We start from the raw sequence: 17,742 nt of genomic DNA on the forward strand, positions 1-17,742 counted from the left end.
TTGGGGTTTCGGCGGGTCGCATGCTGCGGGATGGAGTCAAGAACACTCGAGTCAAAGGCAGAGTCTCGATTGAGGAGATCTTCGAAGTGCTCCTTCCAGCGGGCCCTGACTGCCTCGGTGTCCTTGATGAGTGGTGTAGAGCTCTGTGGTTCGATATCGGTGAGACACTCGCTCGTCATATGTAAAATACGTTGCTTGTCTAAAAAAACGATTTACATTTCACACCTCAGGTACATGTCTCATTTATTTTACACAATGTGGGAAATTGTTCGGTTGCTATGTGGAATTACATTTTAAATAACTACAAACGCATTACTTACTCAACCAGAACGGTATTCTCACAGAGGTGAACATGATGGGGAGCTTTCGCTGTCGGTCCAAAACTGCCATGATAAGGGCAGTTCGGTGCGGTGGAAATGAGATCAGCTTCTGTAGTGAACTGGCCGGTTGGGTGGGGTGGGGAGGGGAGGGGTGAGTAAAAATTGGTGGGAGGGGCGGGGGGTAGGGAGGCGTGAGGGCACAGCGTGAATGTTCCTCCTGGCCCCATAAAGGTCTAAAGAATGCAAAGGTTTAGATTTTCTGAACACCTGGAAAAACTGGGACCAGCCTGCACTTCGTGTGCACCACATGTTTCTCCACGAAACATCCAATGGCAGAGGACACGATTTGCATATTTAAAGGGGCCTTTTTTTGTGCCGGAGTGCTGGATGTCCATTTGAAGGCGTGCTAGCCAGCTGAATCAGATGGGGAGCGAGATGTCCAAGGCCTCAGTTAGGTTTTCTTCTGTGCCCAAGCAGCATAGAAAAAAACCCAGCATCAACCAGTTTGCACCCTCAGTTCCGACTTCAAGAGTTTTTTTTATAGTAGAGCATCTGGTGATCCACTCCACTTAAGTGCCAGCGTGCACCAATGGATAGCACTCCCACAACCCTGTTGATGTTGATTTGATAATCGTGGTCGACATTTCAATCCAGCACTAAGAGGGGTAGACTTGTAACTAACATTGCGGAAAAAACGCCCATTATCGAAACCATTATCATCATAAACAGTCCCTCGGAATCGAGGAAGACTTGCTTCCACTCTAAAAATGAGTCCTTAGGTGACTGAACAGTCCAATATGGGAACCACAGTCCCCGTCACAGGTGGGACAGATAGTCGTTGAAGGTAAGGGAGGATGGGACAGGTTTGCCGCACTTGATTTCTGCATGCTCGCGGCGATGAGACTCAAGGTGCTCAGCGCCCTCCTGGATGCATTTCCTCCACTTAGGGCGGTCTCTGGCCAGGGACTCCCAGGTGTCGGTGGGGATGTTGCACATTATCAGGGAGGCTTTGAGGATGTCCTGTAACGTTTCCTCCGCCCATCTTGGACTCGCTTGACGTTTAGGAGTTCCAAGTAGAGCGCTTGCTTTAGGAGTCTCGTGTCTGGCATGCGAACAATGTGGCCTGCCCAGCGGAGCTGATCGAGTGTGGTCAGTGCTTCGATACTGGGGATGTTGGCCTGGTCGGGGACGCTAACGTTGGTGCGCCTGTCTTCCCAGGGGATTTGCAGGATCTTGCGGAGACATCGTTGGTGGTATTTCTCCAGTAATCTACAATGGGCGGCATTGCTCAATCCGCCTGGTGTAAGCCTCGCAAAATATTCAGTTTCATTGAAGATAATGGAACTAAATATCATAGCGGGATGGGCATATTACAGGCGGCTGGTGCCATACCGTCCATTTGCTGCTACCGCCTTCGGGTTGGAAATCGGTGGTTAGTGGTGTGCCACAGGGATCGGTGCTGGGACCACAACTGTTTACAATATACATAGATGACCTGGAAGAGGGGCCAGAATATAGTGTAACAAAATTTGCAGATGACACAAAGATTAGTGGGAAAGCGGGTTGTGTAGAGGACACAGAGAGGCTGCAAAGAGATTTAGATAGGTTAAGCGAATGGGCTAAGGTTTGGCAGATGGAATACAATGTCGGAAAGTGTGAGGTCATCCACCCTGGGGAAAAAAACAGTAAAAGGGAATATTATTTGAATGTGGAGAAATTACAACATGCTGCGGTGCAGAGGGACCTGGGGGTCATAGAAACATAGAAAATAGGTGCAGGAGTAGGCCATTCGGCCCTTCTAGCCTGCACCGCCATTCAATGAGTTCATGGCTGATCATTCCCTCAGTGGTCCTTGTGCATGAATCCCTAAAAGTTAGTTTGCAGGTGCAGCAGGTAATCAGGAAGGCAAATGGAATGTTGGCCTTCATTGCGAGAGGGATGGAGTACAAAAGCAGGGAGGTCCTGCTGCAACTGTATAGAGTATTGGTGAGGCCGCACCTGGAGTACTGCGTGCAGTTTTGGTCACCTTACTTAAGGAAGGATATACTAGCTTTGGAGGGGGTAAAGAGATGATTCACTAGGCTGATTCCGGAGATGAGGGGGTTACCTTATGATGATAGATTGAGTAGACTGGGTCTTTACCCGTTGGAGTTCAGAAGGATGAGGGGTGATCTTATAAAAACATTTAAAATAATGAAAGGGATAGACAAGATAGAGGCAGAGAGGTTGTTTCCACTGGTTGGGGAGACTAGAACTAGGGGGCACAGCCTCAAAATACGGGGGAGCCAATTTAAAACTGAGTTGAGAAGGAATTTCTTCTCCCAGAGGGTTGTGAATCTGTGGAATTCTCTGCCCAAGGAAGCAGTTGAGGCTAGCTCATTGAATGTATTCAAATCACAGATAGATAGATTTTTAACCAATAAGGGAATTAAGGGTTACGGGCAGCGGGCGGGTAAGTGGAGCTGAGTCCACAGCCAGATCAGCCATGATCTTGTTGAATGGCGGAGCAGGCTTGAGGGACTAGATGGCCTACTCCTGTTCCGAATTCTTATGTTATGTTCTTATGAGATCAACTTCGACCCCGGCGCCTTATATAGAAACATAGAAACATAGAAAATAGGTGCAGGAGTAGAGCATTCGGCCCTTCGAGCCTACACCATCATTCAATATGGTCATGGCTGATCATTCCCTCAGTACCCCATTCCTGCTTTCTCTCCATACCCCCTGATCCCTTTAGCTGTAAGGGCCACATCTAACTCCCTTTTGAATATTTCTAACAAACTGGCCTCAACAACTTTCTGTTGTTGTTTCACAGGTTCCACAGGTTCACAACTCTCTGATTGAAGAAGTTTCTCCTCATCTCGGTCCTAAATTCCTCAATTGATATGCCCACAATTCTACTCCCGAGACTCCCGAACAGCTGAATATCGTGCTGTACATCGCACAATGCTCTTGGCCGTGACACATCTGTGCATAGATGCAACAACTGTGTCTGAAATTCGTGATTAGCGCAAAATAGGCGCGAGTGAATCGGCGAACCGTCTTACATCCTGCCCAATGTTCTTCTCAATTTAAGTAAATTGGAAAATAAAATTGGGCGGTGTGTCAAACACGGTGCTGATGTACTATTGCCTGTTTTGTGTGAATACTGATGGCCAATTTTAACCCCCATGCTAATTGAGACGTATTTGCTGCATTGCTGGTAACATCATTTTTGCTCCACTGCTATCCACTGAAATACTCCAGCCATGATCAACTCTTACTTTTAATGGGAATTAAAATAAGGTGCGTGCAGCAAATGGTAGACGGTTTTAAAATAAGTGCTCTGCTGCACAAGAGGGCAAGAAAAAGAGTGGGAGACCGATAGTAATAGGGGATTCAATTGTAAGGGGAATAGATAGGCGTTTCTGCGGCCACAACCGAGACTCCAGGATGGTATGTTGCCTCCCTGGTGCAAGGGTCAAGGATGTCTCAGAGCGGGTGCAGGACATTCTGAAAAGGGAGGGTGAACAGCCAATTGTCGTGGTGCACATTGGTACCAACGATATATGTAAAAAAAACGGGATGATGTCCTACGAGATGAATTTAAGAAGCTAGGAGCTAAATTAAAAAGTAGGATCTCAAAAGTAGTAATCTCGGGATTGTTACCAGTGCCACATGCTAGTCAGAGTAGGAATCACAGGATAGCGCAGATGAATACGTGGCTTGAGCAGTGGTGCAGCAGGGAGGGATTCAAACTTCTGGGGCATTGGAACCGGGTCTGGGGGAGGTGGGACCAGTACAAACTGGATGGTCTGCACCTAGGCAGGACCGGAACCAATGTCCTAGGGGGAGTGTTTGCTAGTGCTGTTGGGGAGGAGTTAAACTAATATGGCAGGGGAATGGGAACCAATGCAGGGAGACAGAAGGAAACAAAATGGAGACAGAAGCAAAAGACAGAAAGGTGATGAGGAAAAGTGGAGGGCAGAGAAATCCAAGGCAAAAAACAAAAAGGGCCACTTTACAGCAAAATTCTAAAGGGTCAAAGTGTAATAAAGAGGCAAGCCTGAAGGCTCAGTGCCTCAATGCGAGGAGTATTCGGAATAAGGTGGATGAATTAACTGTGAAGATAGCAGTTAACGGATACGATGTGGTTGGCATCACGGAGAAATGGCTCCAGGATGACCAAGGCTGGGAACACAACATCCAAGGGTATTCAACATTTAGGAAAGATAGACAGAAAGGAAAAGGAGACGGGGTGGTGTTGCTGGTTAAAGAGGAAATTAATGCAATTGTAAGGAAAGACATTAGCTTGGATAATGTGGAATCGGTATGGGTGGAGCTACGGAATACCAAAGGGCAGAAAACGCTAGTGGGAGTTGTGTACAGACCACCAAACAGTTTAGAGACTACATGGATGAACTACAACAATTGCGCATTGCTGTCTGGCGTAAAAATAAAAAAGGGAAGGTGGCTCAACCGTGGCTATCAAGTTAAATCAGGGATAATATTAAAGCCAAGGAAGTGGCATACAAATTGACCAGAAATAGCAGTGAACCAGGGAACTGGGAGAAATTTAGAACTCAACAGAGGAGAACAAAGCGTTTAATTCAGGCAGGGAAAATAGAGTACGAGAGGAAGCTTGCAGGGAACATTAAAATGGATTGCAAAAGTTTCTATAGGTATGTAAAGAGAAAAAGGTTAGTAAAGACAAACGTAGGTCTCCTGCAGTCAGAATCAGGGAAAGTCATAACTGGGAACAAAGAAATGGCAGACCAATTGAACAAGTACTTTGGTTCGGTATTCACTATGGAGGACACAAACAACCTTCCGGACATAAAAGGGGTCAGAGGGTCCAGTAAAAAGGAGGAACTGAGGGAAATCCTTATAAGTCGTGAAATTGTGTTGGGGAAATTGATGGGATTGAAGGCCGATAAATCCCCAGGGCCTGATGGTCTGCATCCCAGAGTACTTAAGGAGGTGGCCTTGGAAATAGCGGATGCATTGACAGTCATTTTCCAACATTCCATTGACTCTGGATCAGTTCCTCTGGAGTGGAGGGTAGCCAATGTAACCCCACTTTTTAAAAAAGGAGGGAGAGAAAACAGGGAATTATAGACCGGTCAGCCTGACATCGGTAGTGGGTAAAATGATGGAATCAATTATTAAGGATGTCATAGCAGCGCATTTGGAAAGAGGTGACATGATAGGTCCAAGTCAGCATGGATTTGTGAAAGGGAAATCATGCTTGACAAATCTTCTGGAATTTTTTGAGGATGTTTCCAGTAGAGTGGACAAGGGAGAACCAGTTGATGTGGTATATTTGGACTTTCAGAAGGCTTTCGACAAGGTCCCACACAAGAGATTAATGTGCAAAGTTAAAGCACATGGGATTGGGGGTAGTGTGCTGACATGGATTGAGAACTGGTTGTCAGACAGGAAGCAAAGAGTAGGAGTAAATGGGTACTTTTCAGAATGGCAGGCGGTGACTAGTGGGGTACCGCAAGGTTCTGTGATGGGGCCCCAGCTGTTTACATTGTACATTAATGATTTAGACGAGGCGATTAAATGTAGTATCTCCAAATTTGCGGATGACACTAAGTTGAGTGGCAGTGTGAGCTGCGAGGAGAATGCTATGAGGCTGCAGAGTGACTTGGATAGGTTAGGTGAGTGGGCAAATGCATGGCAGATGAAGTATAATGTGGATAAATGTGAGGTTATCCACTTTGGTGGTAAAAATAGAGACAGACTATTATCTGAATGGTGACAGATTAGGAAAAGGGAAGGTGCAACGAGACCTGGGTGTCATGGTACATCAGTCATTGAAGGTTGGCATGCAGGTACAGCAGGCAGTTAAGAAAGCAAATGGCATGTTGGCCTTCATAGCGAGGGGATTTGAGTACAAGGGCAGGGAGGTGTTGCTACAGTTGTACAGGGCCTTGGTGAGGCCACACCTGGAGTATTGTACAGTTTTGGTCTCCTAACCTGAGGAAGGACATTCTTGCTATTGAGGGAGTGCAGCGAAGGTTCACCAGACTGATTCCCGGGATGGCGGGACTGACCTATCAAGAAAGATTGGATCAACTGGGCTTGTATTCACTGGAGTTCAGAAGAATGAGAGGGGACCTCATAGAAACGTTTAAAATTCTGATGGGTTTAGATAGGTTAGATGCAGGAAGAATGTTCCCAATGTTGGGGAAGTCCAGAACCAGGGGTCACAGTCTAAGGATAAGGGGTAAGCCATTTAGGACCGAGATGAGGAGAAACTTCTTCACCCAGAGAGTGGTGAACCTGTGGAATTCTCTACCACAGAAAGTTGTTGAGGTCAATTCACTAAATATATTCAAAAAGGAGTTAGATGTAGTCCTTACTACTAGGAGGATCAAGGGGTATGATGAGAAAGCAGGAATGGGGTACTGAAGTTGCATGTTCAGCCATGAACTCATTGAATGGCGGTGCAGGCTAGAAGGGCCGAATGGCCTACTCCTGCACCTATTTTCTATGTTTCTATGTTTCTACTGGTGCCCCTCCCCTATTCCCCATTTACTGGTGCCCCTCGTCAGCCCGCATTTACTGGTGCCCCTCCCCTTTCCCCCATTTACTGGTGACCCTTCCCTATCCCCCATTTACTGGTGCCCCTCCCCTATCCCCCATTTACTGGTGCCCCTCCCCTATCCCCCATTTACTGGTGCCCCTCCCCTATCCCCCATTTACTGGTGCCTCTCCCCTATCTCCCATTTACTGGTACTCCTCCCCTATCCCCATTTACTGGTGCCCCTCCCCTATCCCCCATTTACTGGTGCCCCTCCCCTATCCCCCATTTACTGGTGCCCCTCCCCTATCCCCCATTTACTGGTGCCTCTCCCCTATCTCCCATTTACTGGTACCCCTCCCCTATCCCCATTTACTGGTGCCCCTCCCCTATCCCCCATTTACTGGTGCCCCTCCCCTATTCCCCATTTACTGGTGCCCCTCCCCTATCCCCCATTTACTGGTGCCTCTCCCCTATCCCCCATTTACTGGTGCCCCTCCCCTATTGAGGAAATTGAGGAAGCTCTGTCTAAACGAGGTAGAGACATCCACCCGTTTAGAATTGAAATGGCTTACAGGAAGGGACAACTAGTAAGAATCGCTGATGAGGTCACTGCCTTAACAGTACACCACTGGTGGGATGTGTTTTACGGATGGTCCCCAAGGGCCTCAGCCATATTGAAACTAGCTATACACCCCATAGTAATCATGGGTGCAGTTATGTTTGCGCTATTGATAATCATTTGTGCAATATGGTTAAAAGTGAAAAAATTGATTGGTCAAGTAATGAGCCTAGTATCCCGTGTAGAAAGAAAGGGTGTGTTCATAAAAGAAAGGTTAAATCGCATAGAAGAAAATATAGATGATTACGATGAGGAGAAATGCCTGGAAATGCGACCCTACCCGGAAGGATATGAGCCCCCTTTTTCCAACATATGAGACCGTGTTGATCTGAAAAGGATCAACAAGGAGGGAGTTGTAGAAGAAAAAACCCAATCATTGTCCTAGGTTAAAGGAAGGGTTAAGTTCGCTTTTGCTGACTCTGTACAATTCACGAAGCTGGAGAGAATTACCGAACCTTATCAACCTCAAAGAACAGAAAATTCTATATACATGACTATCTGGTGTTTACATGAGTATCCAGATAGCTGGTTATCAACAGAAGGACAGGGAGAAACTATGCAAGAAAGAGATAAAATGTGTCTACCGGAATGACCTTTGTAATATATGAATAATGCTCATGTATAATAGATGACCTTTGTACTCACGGAATATATGAATAATGTTTATGTGTGGAGTTTTAGATAAAGTTCTTGCTTTGATGGCATTTACAAAGAATGGATGAATAATGTACTTAAGTGGTAAGTTACAGAAAAAATTCCTGTTTCAATAGTATAAGAATAGAGCGGGGTTGCCTGTTAAATTCAGAGTTCTGCCTTGGTACGGACTAAGCGGGCTCTCCAAGATATCTTGTTAGTTTTAGTAATAAACTTCTCTCGAAGCAAATTCTGAAAGTCTCCGCCTGAGTTAATTTAAGCTAAGTTTCCTCGACACAGACTAGCCACCTTGAGCTAAACTGTTACATTACATCTACAACACTGGCATTTATCTAACAGTAGGGGAAATTGCCGATGTATGTCCTGTCTACAAAACGCTGGATAATTGACCCCCCCTTCAGTCTATTCTCAATCATCAACAAAGTGAAGGAAGGTGTGATCGATAGTGCTATCAAACAGCACTTTCTCACCAATAACCTGCTCACTGATGCCCGGTTTGGGTTATGCCAGGACCACTCGGTTCCAGACCTCATTACAGCCTTGGCCCGAACATGGACAAAAGAGCTGAATTCCAGAGATGAGGTAAGAGTTACTGCCCTTGATATCAAGGCAGCATTTGACCGAGTGTGACATCAAGGAGCCCTAGTAAAACTGAAGTCACTGAGAATCAGGGGGAAAACTCTCCACTAGCTGGGGTCATACCTAGCACAAAGGAAGATGGTTGTGGTTGCTGGAGGCCAATCGTCTCAGCCCCAGGACATCACTGCAGGAGTGCCTCAGGGCAGTGTCCTGAGGTGAACTATCTTCAACTGTTTCATCAATGACCTTCCCTCCATCATGTCAGAAATAAGAACATGAGAAATAGGAGCAGGAGTAGGCCATACGGCCCCTCGAGCCTGCTCCGCCATTTAATATGATCATGGCTGATCCGATCATGGACTCAGGTCCACTTCCCTGCCCGCTCCCCAAAACCCCTTATCCCCTTATCGTTTAAGAAACTGCCTATTTCTGTCTTAAATGTATTCAATGTCCCAGCTTCCACAGCTCTCTGAGGCAGTGAATTCCACAGCTTTACAACCCTCTGAGAGAAGAATTTTCTCCTCAGCTCAGTTTTAAATGGGCGGCCCCTTATTCTAAGATTATGCCCCCTAGTTCTAGTCTCCCCCATCAATGGAAACATCCTCTCTGCATCCACCTTGTCAAGCCCCCTCATAATCTTATACATTTCGATAAGATCACCTCTCATTCTTCTGAATTCCAATGAGTAGAGGCCCAAACTACTCAACCTTTCCTCATAAGTCAACCCCCCTCATGGGGATGTTCGCTGAAGATTGCACGGTGTTCAGTTCCATTGACAATCCTCAGATAATGAAGCAGTCTATGTCCACATGGAGCAAGACCTGGACAACATTCAGGCATGGGCTGATAGGTGGCAAGTAACATTTGCGCAAGACAAGTACCGGCCAACAAAAGAAAGTCTAACCACCGACTCTAGAACCAGGAGGTATAGTTTTAGAATAAGGGGTCGCCCATTTAGAACTAAAATGAGGAGAAATTTCTTCTCTCAGAGGGTTGTAAACCTGTGGAATTCTCAGCCCCAGTGGATTATTGAATATCTTCAAGGTGGAGATAGACAGATTTTTGAGTGATAAGGGAGTGAACGGTTATGGGGAGCGGGCAGGGAAGTGGAGCTGAGTCCATGATCAGATCAGCCATGATCGTATTAAATGGCGGAGCAGGCTCGAGGGGCCGGATGGCCTACTCCTGCTCCTATTTCTTATGTTCTTTGGTTTTTATCGCCCCGATTACACCCGGCGGGACTCTTAAAATCTCGCTGATCAGTCCCAGGCGGGAATTGTAAGGATCCAGAGCCTGGAGCAAGGTGAAAATAAAACAAACAACAAGTTTAATTTATGCTTCCGGGCTTTAAGTAAGCACCGAATCACTTCGTGTTTAATAAATGCAGCTTCTATTGTGCAGTTTAATAACAGGCTTGGCAGCAGAGGTGTTGCTGATTGATCTCAAACACCGCCATGTAGCGCCACCTTCTGCCTGTGGAGCAACATTACAGGCAGGAAGGTCACCGGGTTCCTGCAGTTCACAGCTCATTCCACCCAGTGAGTTCCCCTCCACAATTCACCATCCATTTGTCTCTTCTTCCCCCCCCCCCCCCCACTTCTGTCCCCCACTTCTGTCCCCCAGCCCTACACAGGCCCTCGCTGATCTTTCAGTTCCCAGTTCCGATGCAGGATGTATTCCCGGAACGTTAACCAGTCTTCTCTCTCCACAGCAACCAGTGTATTTCCATTTTTTTGTCTATTAGATTTCCAGCTGTTTGTCTTCCATCGTTCTGGTTGTCGGAATGGTTGTTGATTTCATGGTTACTAGCCTCCAATACAACAACGATAACAACTTAATGCAAAAAGAGAATGAATGCATTTTTATTAAATAAATGAAGTGAAGAAATTGACTTTTCACAGTTGGAACTCTCTTCAGAATGTATCCCACATCACTTGTTACTCTGTTTTATTATGTTCCTACATAAGAAATAGGAGCAGGAGTCGGCCATACGGCCCCTCGAGCCTGCTCCGCCATTTAATACGATCATGGCTGATCCGATCGTGGACTCAGCTCCACTTCCCTGCCCGTTCCCCACAGCCTTTTACTTTTTTAAAGAAACTGTCTATCTCTGTCTTAAATTTGTTCAATGTCCCGGCTTCCACAGCTCTCTGAGGCAACGAATTCCACAGATTTACAACCCTCTGAGAGAAGAAATTTCTCCTCATCTCAGTTTTAAATGAGCAGCCCTTTATTCTAAGATTATGCCCCCTAGTTCTAGTCTCCCCCATCAGTGGAAACATCTTCTCTGCATCCACCTTGTCGAACTCCCTCATAATCTTATATGTTTCGATAATATCACCTCACATTCTTCTGAATTCCAATGAGTAGAGGCCCAACCTCCTCAACCTTTCCCTGTAAGTCAACCCCCTCATCTCTGGAGTTAACCTAGTGAAGCTGCTCTGAACTGCCTCCAAAGCAAGTATATCCTTTCGTAAATATGGAAACCAAAACTGCACGCATTATTCCAGGTGTGGCCTCACCAATACCCTGTATAACTGGAGCAAAACTTCCCTGCTTTTATACTCCATCCCCTTGGCAATAAAGACCAAGATTTCATTGGCCTTCCTGATCACTTGCTGTACCTGCATACTAACCTGTTGCGTTTCATACACAAGTACCCCCAGGTCCCGCTGTACTGCAGCACTTTGCAATCTTTCTCCATTTACATAACAACTTGCTCTTTGATTTTTTTTCTGCCAAAGTGCATGACCTCACACTTTCCAACATTATACTCCATCTGCCAAATTTTTGCCCACTCACTTAGCCTGTCTATGTCCTTTTGCAGATTGTTTATGTCCTCCTCACACATTGCTTTTCCTCCCATCTTTGTATTGTCAGCAAACTTGGCTACGTTACACTCGGTCCTTTCTTCCAAGTCGTTAATATGTTCCACAGGTGTTTCATGTATTTTTATGTTTGACCTAGTACATATTTTACTGGAAATTGAGGATGTCCCCAGAGGTGTCAAGAGCCAGGGTGGAATGGTACAGGGCCCGTGTAAATGGCAGAACCTCATATGATGTGCGAAGCTAAATCGGAAAATGGGACATTCATTCCCACAATTTTTCATTCAGTGGTGCAAGCGGGAGGAACATCAAAGGCAGAGCGCCCGCAATGCTGTAATCCGCCGGGCCTTGCATGTGAGATCCTCCTGGTGTCAGGGGCCTCCAGAAATAGCACCTCACGTTCATATCGCTCCTGGAAATCCAGACTGAATGGGAGTGAAATTGGTCCTTGGGCGCAAAACAAGCGATAGTGAATGGACAGCCCGTTTTACAACCGCCCGATTTTCCTCCCCGTCAAACTAATTTTGCACTCCCGCCCAAAACCAGTTTCACTGCAGAGTTTCTGCATTGATTTTATTGGAACTTATTTGCACCTAACCAGGATGTATATATATTATGGTGAGTGAAAGGAGCAGCGTAGCAGCCTAGCCCAGCAGTCTGCATGGCCCCGGCCTACAAGCACCAACGGAGCAGGCCAGGGAGCAGAAGGAGCAGCGTGGTGGTGTAACACTCCAGGGAGCAGCACGTGCTGGAGCAGGAGAGCAACGGCAGCGAAGAAGGTTCACTGGATTGGGCATCTCCAAGATCCAGGTCGCTGATTGGAGCGTGGGCAGGTACAGCAGGAGCGGCGAGGTCGGGGTGAAGGAGCGGCGAGAGATTGTAGAGGGAGGTGATCGGGACCCAGGAGAGGTGTGAGTTTGGGGCCCAGAAGAGGCGAGGGCGCAGGGGCAGCATGGGCCCAGCCCACACTGCAGTATGTGTGCGCACTGGGTCCGTGCAGCAGAGCTGGTCTCCAGTCATCTTGGTTAATCTTTGCCACTGGACCAAGACCGAGCTCTGTCAAGCCCGTGTGGTGGCTGGTGTGCAAAGGCCACCACACGTTAAAAAAATTCCACGCACAGGCATCTTCCACCCTTCAGGATTTAGTTCGGGACCTGAAATATTAGGTCCTTCATTGAAACACCTGTGAACTTTTTGGTGTGGAAGCAAGTCATCCTCGTCTCGAGGGACCGCCTATGATGATGGTGATGCCATGTATTTAGAGCAGACTCACCATCTTTATTACTTCCACGAATCTAACAATTCAACTATAAGAAAATGAAAAGAAAATGTTGTCAGACAAAAACTAAGGCCGGAAGTCCAAGTGCTGGTTACCAGTTATCAATTATTTCACTACAATTTTCTGCAATCTCCCTGTGAACATTTAGAAGCACAAGCCCAACTAATGGGTTACTTTTGGTCAAATTGCAGAACTGACTCGCACTGGCCGGTTGTTTCTGTGTTCTATCAAATGATCTGAGGCATGTTATTACGGAAAAGGCAGTCAGATATACGAAAGAAATAGAAATATCCAGGTGCGTTTGAAGAGCTGGACCACGGCCCCTGTCTGCTAACCGCCCTGCTATGCACTGGACATTACAATATGCAGGACATTGAATCATCACAACATACAGCACTTTGCAATGATCAGACGGTCCTTCACTGCTGGTGTTCAATAGTTTCAATAAATGCTTGTGGAGAAATTTAAACATCATTCTGTACATTTGATACTCAATATTTTATTTTCGAAACACATAGAGGGTGATGAATGACAATTTAGAGTAATGACCGCTAACTTTCTTAGTATGACATAGTTGGCATAAAAATATGACAATATAAACATTTCGGAATTTATTTAGCTATGTAGAACCTAGAAAGACATGCATTTATATAGCACCTTTCACGATCAGCGGACATCCCAAAGCGCTTTACAGCCAATGAAGTACTTTTTGGAGTGCAGTCACTGTTGTAATGTGGGAAACACGGCAGCCAATTTGCACACAGCAAGCTCCCACAAACAGCAATGTGATCATGACCAGATAATCCATTTTTGTTATGTTGATTGAGGGATAAAAATCAGCCAGGACTACGGAAAGAGCATGCAATAGCTCCTGTTCTGATACACTGCTAAATTAAATCTGATAATTCAGTGCGGTACTGAAGGAATGCTGCACGGATGTCAACTTTCAAATGAGTTGTTAAACCGAGGCTCCCGTCTGGACATGTAAACAAAGCCATGCACTATTTTGAAGGTGGTCAGAGGAGTTCGCCTGATGTTCTGGCCAATATTGATCCCTTCACGATCATCATTAATAACAGATTATCAGGTTATTTGTCTTATTTCTGTTTGTGGGAGCTTGCTGTGTGCAATACAGCTGCTAAATTTTCACACATTACTATAGTGACTATATTTCAGAGGTACATTGGTACAGCCTGATGTGAAGTGCACTATATAAATACACGTTCTTGCTTCCATTCTTAATGAATGTCATCACTTTACCTTCCCATTTCTAGTACTTTATACGTGCTTGTATCAAACTGTATCTGCCATTGCCCTGCCCACTTACAAATATTGCCCAATTTATTCTGTAATTTCTGAGCTGTCTCCTCCATTCCCACTGCCCCTCCTAGTTTGGATGCGGAGAAACTTCTTCATTCAGAGCGTTGTTAAACTGTGGAATTCCCTGCCACAGTTTGGAATCATCTGCAACTTTGACCATTTGTCTTGGTTTTCCGAGCACACGAATTCGAACAGTAGTGTCCCTAGCCACGAGCAGTTCAGTAAAGACCCCAATCGGCACAACCCCTTCAACGAGTGCTCCTTGTTTCCGACCTTTTGACTCGTTATTCCCACGCTCTGCCGGATCTGCGCCCCTACCCCTCCCCCCGGTATGGCATGCCTCTATCCTTCAGGCATCCCTGTGAGCTCCGCTCTCCGGTTAAGACGCAGGATTTTCCACCCCCGCTCACTCCCACATTCACAGAGCAGCGAGTTGCCTGTCAGTGCTCATTTAGAGCTGCTAGTTCACTGGCTTTATTACAATGAATGACAAGTCCAGAACTCGGGAGTCACAGTCTCAGAATAAGGGATCTGCCATTTTGGACTGAGATGAGGAGAAAGAGCTTCACTCAGAGGGTGGTGAATCTTTGGAATTCTCTACCCCAGAGGGCTTTGGGTGCTCAGTCATTGAGTATATTCCAGGCGGAGATTGATAGATTTCCGGGCCGGAAGAATACCAAGGGATATACGGATAGGGCGGGAAAGGGGAGTTGAGATGGAAGAACAACCATGATCTTATTGAATTGGGGAGCAGGCTCGAAGCACAAAATGGTCTATTTCTACTATTTCTTATGTTCCTATGTTATTAAAAAAAACACCCCCACTCTTGTTCACATCGCACTCATGCACTAACTAATTCTAACCCGCTTAAGCCTTCCCAGTTTATATTAAGATTATTAAAGCTCTGCATTAAAATAGTTTGTCCCTTCTCACGTTGCCTTCCTAGCTTGTCCTAGAACAAACTGCCCTCCTCCTTATTCTGACCGGGGGTCTATAGCTCACTCAGTGTTTGCTCGCTGTTCTAACAATTAGAGAGGTCTAACCAGAGTAGTTCGTTTTGAAGCTTTCTACCTTCCACGGGATCAACTTCTCTTATATCCCAGGTGCCCCTGACACATAGGGCCGCCCCGCCCCCTTTATAGTCCACTCTCTATTCTAAACACTCTACACCCTACACAGGCCCTCGCTGATCTTTTCGTTCCCAGTTCCGATGCAAGGTGTATTCCCGGAATGTTAACCTGTCTTCTCCCTCCACAGGTGATGACCTTGTCCACTCTCTATTTTAAACACTCCACACGCTTGAATGTTCTGATCATTTCCATCCCCTGGGTGTTTCCATGTTCCTGACACTCCCCGCTGTTTCCTTTTGATTTCACTTCTATCCGGTGTCCTCTTTTACTTTTCGCTTCCCCCCGGTATTATTGAATTTGCCGTGTCTCGGACAATGAGGAGAAATTTCTTCTCTCAGAGGGTTGTAAATCTGTGGAATTCGCTGCCTCAGAGAGCTGTGGAAGCTGGGACATTGAATATATTTAAGACAGAGATAGACCGTGTCTTAACCGTTAAGGGAATAAGGGGTTATGGGGAGCGGGCAGGGAAGTGGACCCGAGTCCATGATCAGATCAGCCATGATCGTATTAAACATAGAAACATAGAAAATCAGTGCAGGAGTAAGCCATTCGGCCCTTCGTGCCTGCACCGCCATTCAATGAGTTCATGGCTGAACATGCAACTTCAGTACCCCATTCCTGCTTTCTCGCCATACCCCTTGATCCCCCTAGTAGTAAGGACTTCATCTAACTCCTTTTTGAATATATTTAGTGAATTGGCCTCAACTACTTTCTGTGGTAGAGAATTCCACAGGTTCACACTCTCTGGGTGAAGAAGTTTCTCCTCATCTCGGTCCTAAATGGCTTACCCCTTATCCTTAGACTGTGACCCCTGGTTATGGACTTCCCCAACATTGGGAACATTCTTCCTGCATCTAACCTGTCTGAATCCATCAGAATTTTAAACGTTTCTATGAGGTCCCCTCTCATTCTTCTGAACTCCAGTGAATACAAGCCCAGTTGATCCAGTCTTTCTTGATAGGTCAGTCCCGCCATCCCGGGAATCAGTCTGGTGAACCTTCGCTGCACTCCCTCAATAGCAAGAATGTCCTTACTCAAGTTAGGAGACCAAAACTGTACACAATACTCCAGGTGTGGCCTCACCAAGGCCCTGTACAACTGTAGCAACACCTCCCTGTCCCTGTACTCAAATCCCCTCGCTATGAAGGCCAACATGCCATTTGCTTTCTTAACCGCCTGCTGTACCTGCATGCCAACCTTCAATGACTGATGTACCATGACACCAGGTCTCGTTGCACCTCCCCTTTTCCTAATCTGTCACCATTCAGATAATAGTCTGTCTCTCTGTTTTTACCACCAAAGTGGATAACCTCACATTTATCCACATTATACTTCATCTGCCATGCATTTGCCCACTCACCTAACCTATCCAAGTCACTCTGCAGCCTCATTGCATCCTCCTCGCAGCTCACACTGCCACCCAACTTAGTGTCATCAGCAAATTTGGAGATACTACATTTAATCCCCTCGTCTAAATCATTAATGTACAGTGAAAAAAGCTGGGGCCCCAGCACAGAACCTTGCAGTAGCCCACTAGTCACTGCCTGCCATTCTGAAAAGTATCCATTTACTCCTACTCTTTGCTTCCTGTCTGACAACCAGTTCTCAATCCATGTCAGCACACTACCCCCAATCCCATGTGCTTTAACTTTGCACATTAATCTCTTGTGTGGGACCTTGTCGAAAGCCTTCTGAAAGTCCAAATATACCACATCAACTGGTTCTCCCTTGTCCACTCTGCTGGAAACATTCTCAACAAATTCCAGAAGATTTGTCAAGCATGATTTCCCTTTCACAAATCCATGCTGACTTGGACCTATCATGTCACCTCTTTCCAAATGCGCTGCTATGACATCCTTAATAATTGATTCCATCATTTTACCCACTACCGATGTCAGGCTGACCGGTCTATAATTCCCTGTTTTCTCTCTTCCCTCCTTTTTTAAAAAGTGGGGTTCGCTGCTATTTATGGCCAATTTGTAAGCCACTTCCTTGGCTTTAATACTATCCCTGATTTCCCTTGATAGCCACGGTTGAGCCACCATTCCTTTTTTATTTTTACGCCAGACAGGAATGTACAATTGTTGTAGTTCATCCATGCGGTCTCTAAATGTCTGCCATTGCCCATCCACAGTCAACCCCTTAAGAATCATTCGCCAATTTATCCGAGCCAATTCATGCCTCATACCTTCAAAGTTACCCTACTTTAAGTTCTGGACCATGGTCTCTGAATTAACTGTTTCATTCTCCATCCTAATGCAGAATTCCACCATATTATGGTCACTCTTCCCCAAGGGGCCTCGCACAACGAGATTGCTAATTAATCCTCTCTCATTACACAACACCCAGTCTAAGATGGCCTCCCCCCTCGTTGGTTCCTCGACATATTGGTCTAGAAAACCATCCCTTATGCACTCTAGGAAATCCTCCTCCACCGTATTGCTTCCAGTTTGGTTAGCCCAATATATGTGCATATTAAAGTCACCCATTGTAACTGCT

This window comes from Pristiophorus japonicus, chromosome 19 (assembly GCF_044704955.1).
Source record: "Pristiophorus japonicus isolate sPriJap1 chromosome 19, sPriJap1.hap1, whole genome shotgun sequence".
Taxonomy (NCBI): Eukaryota; Metazoa; Chordata; class Chondrichthyes; family Pristiophoridae; genus Pristiophorus; species Pristiophorus japonicus.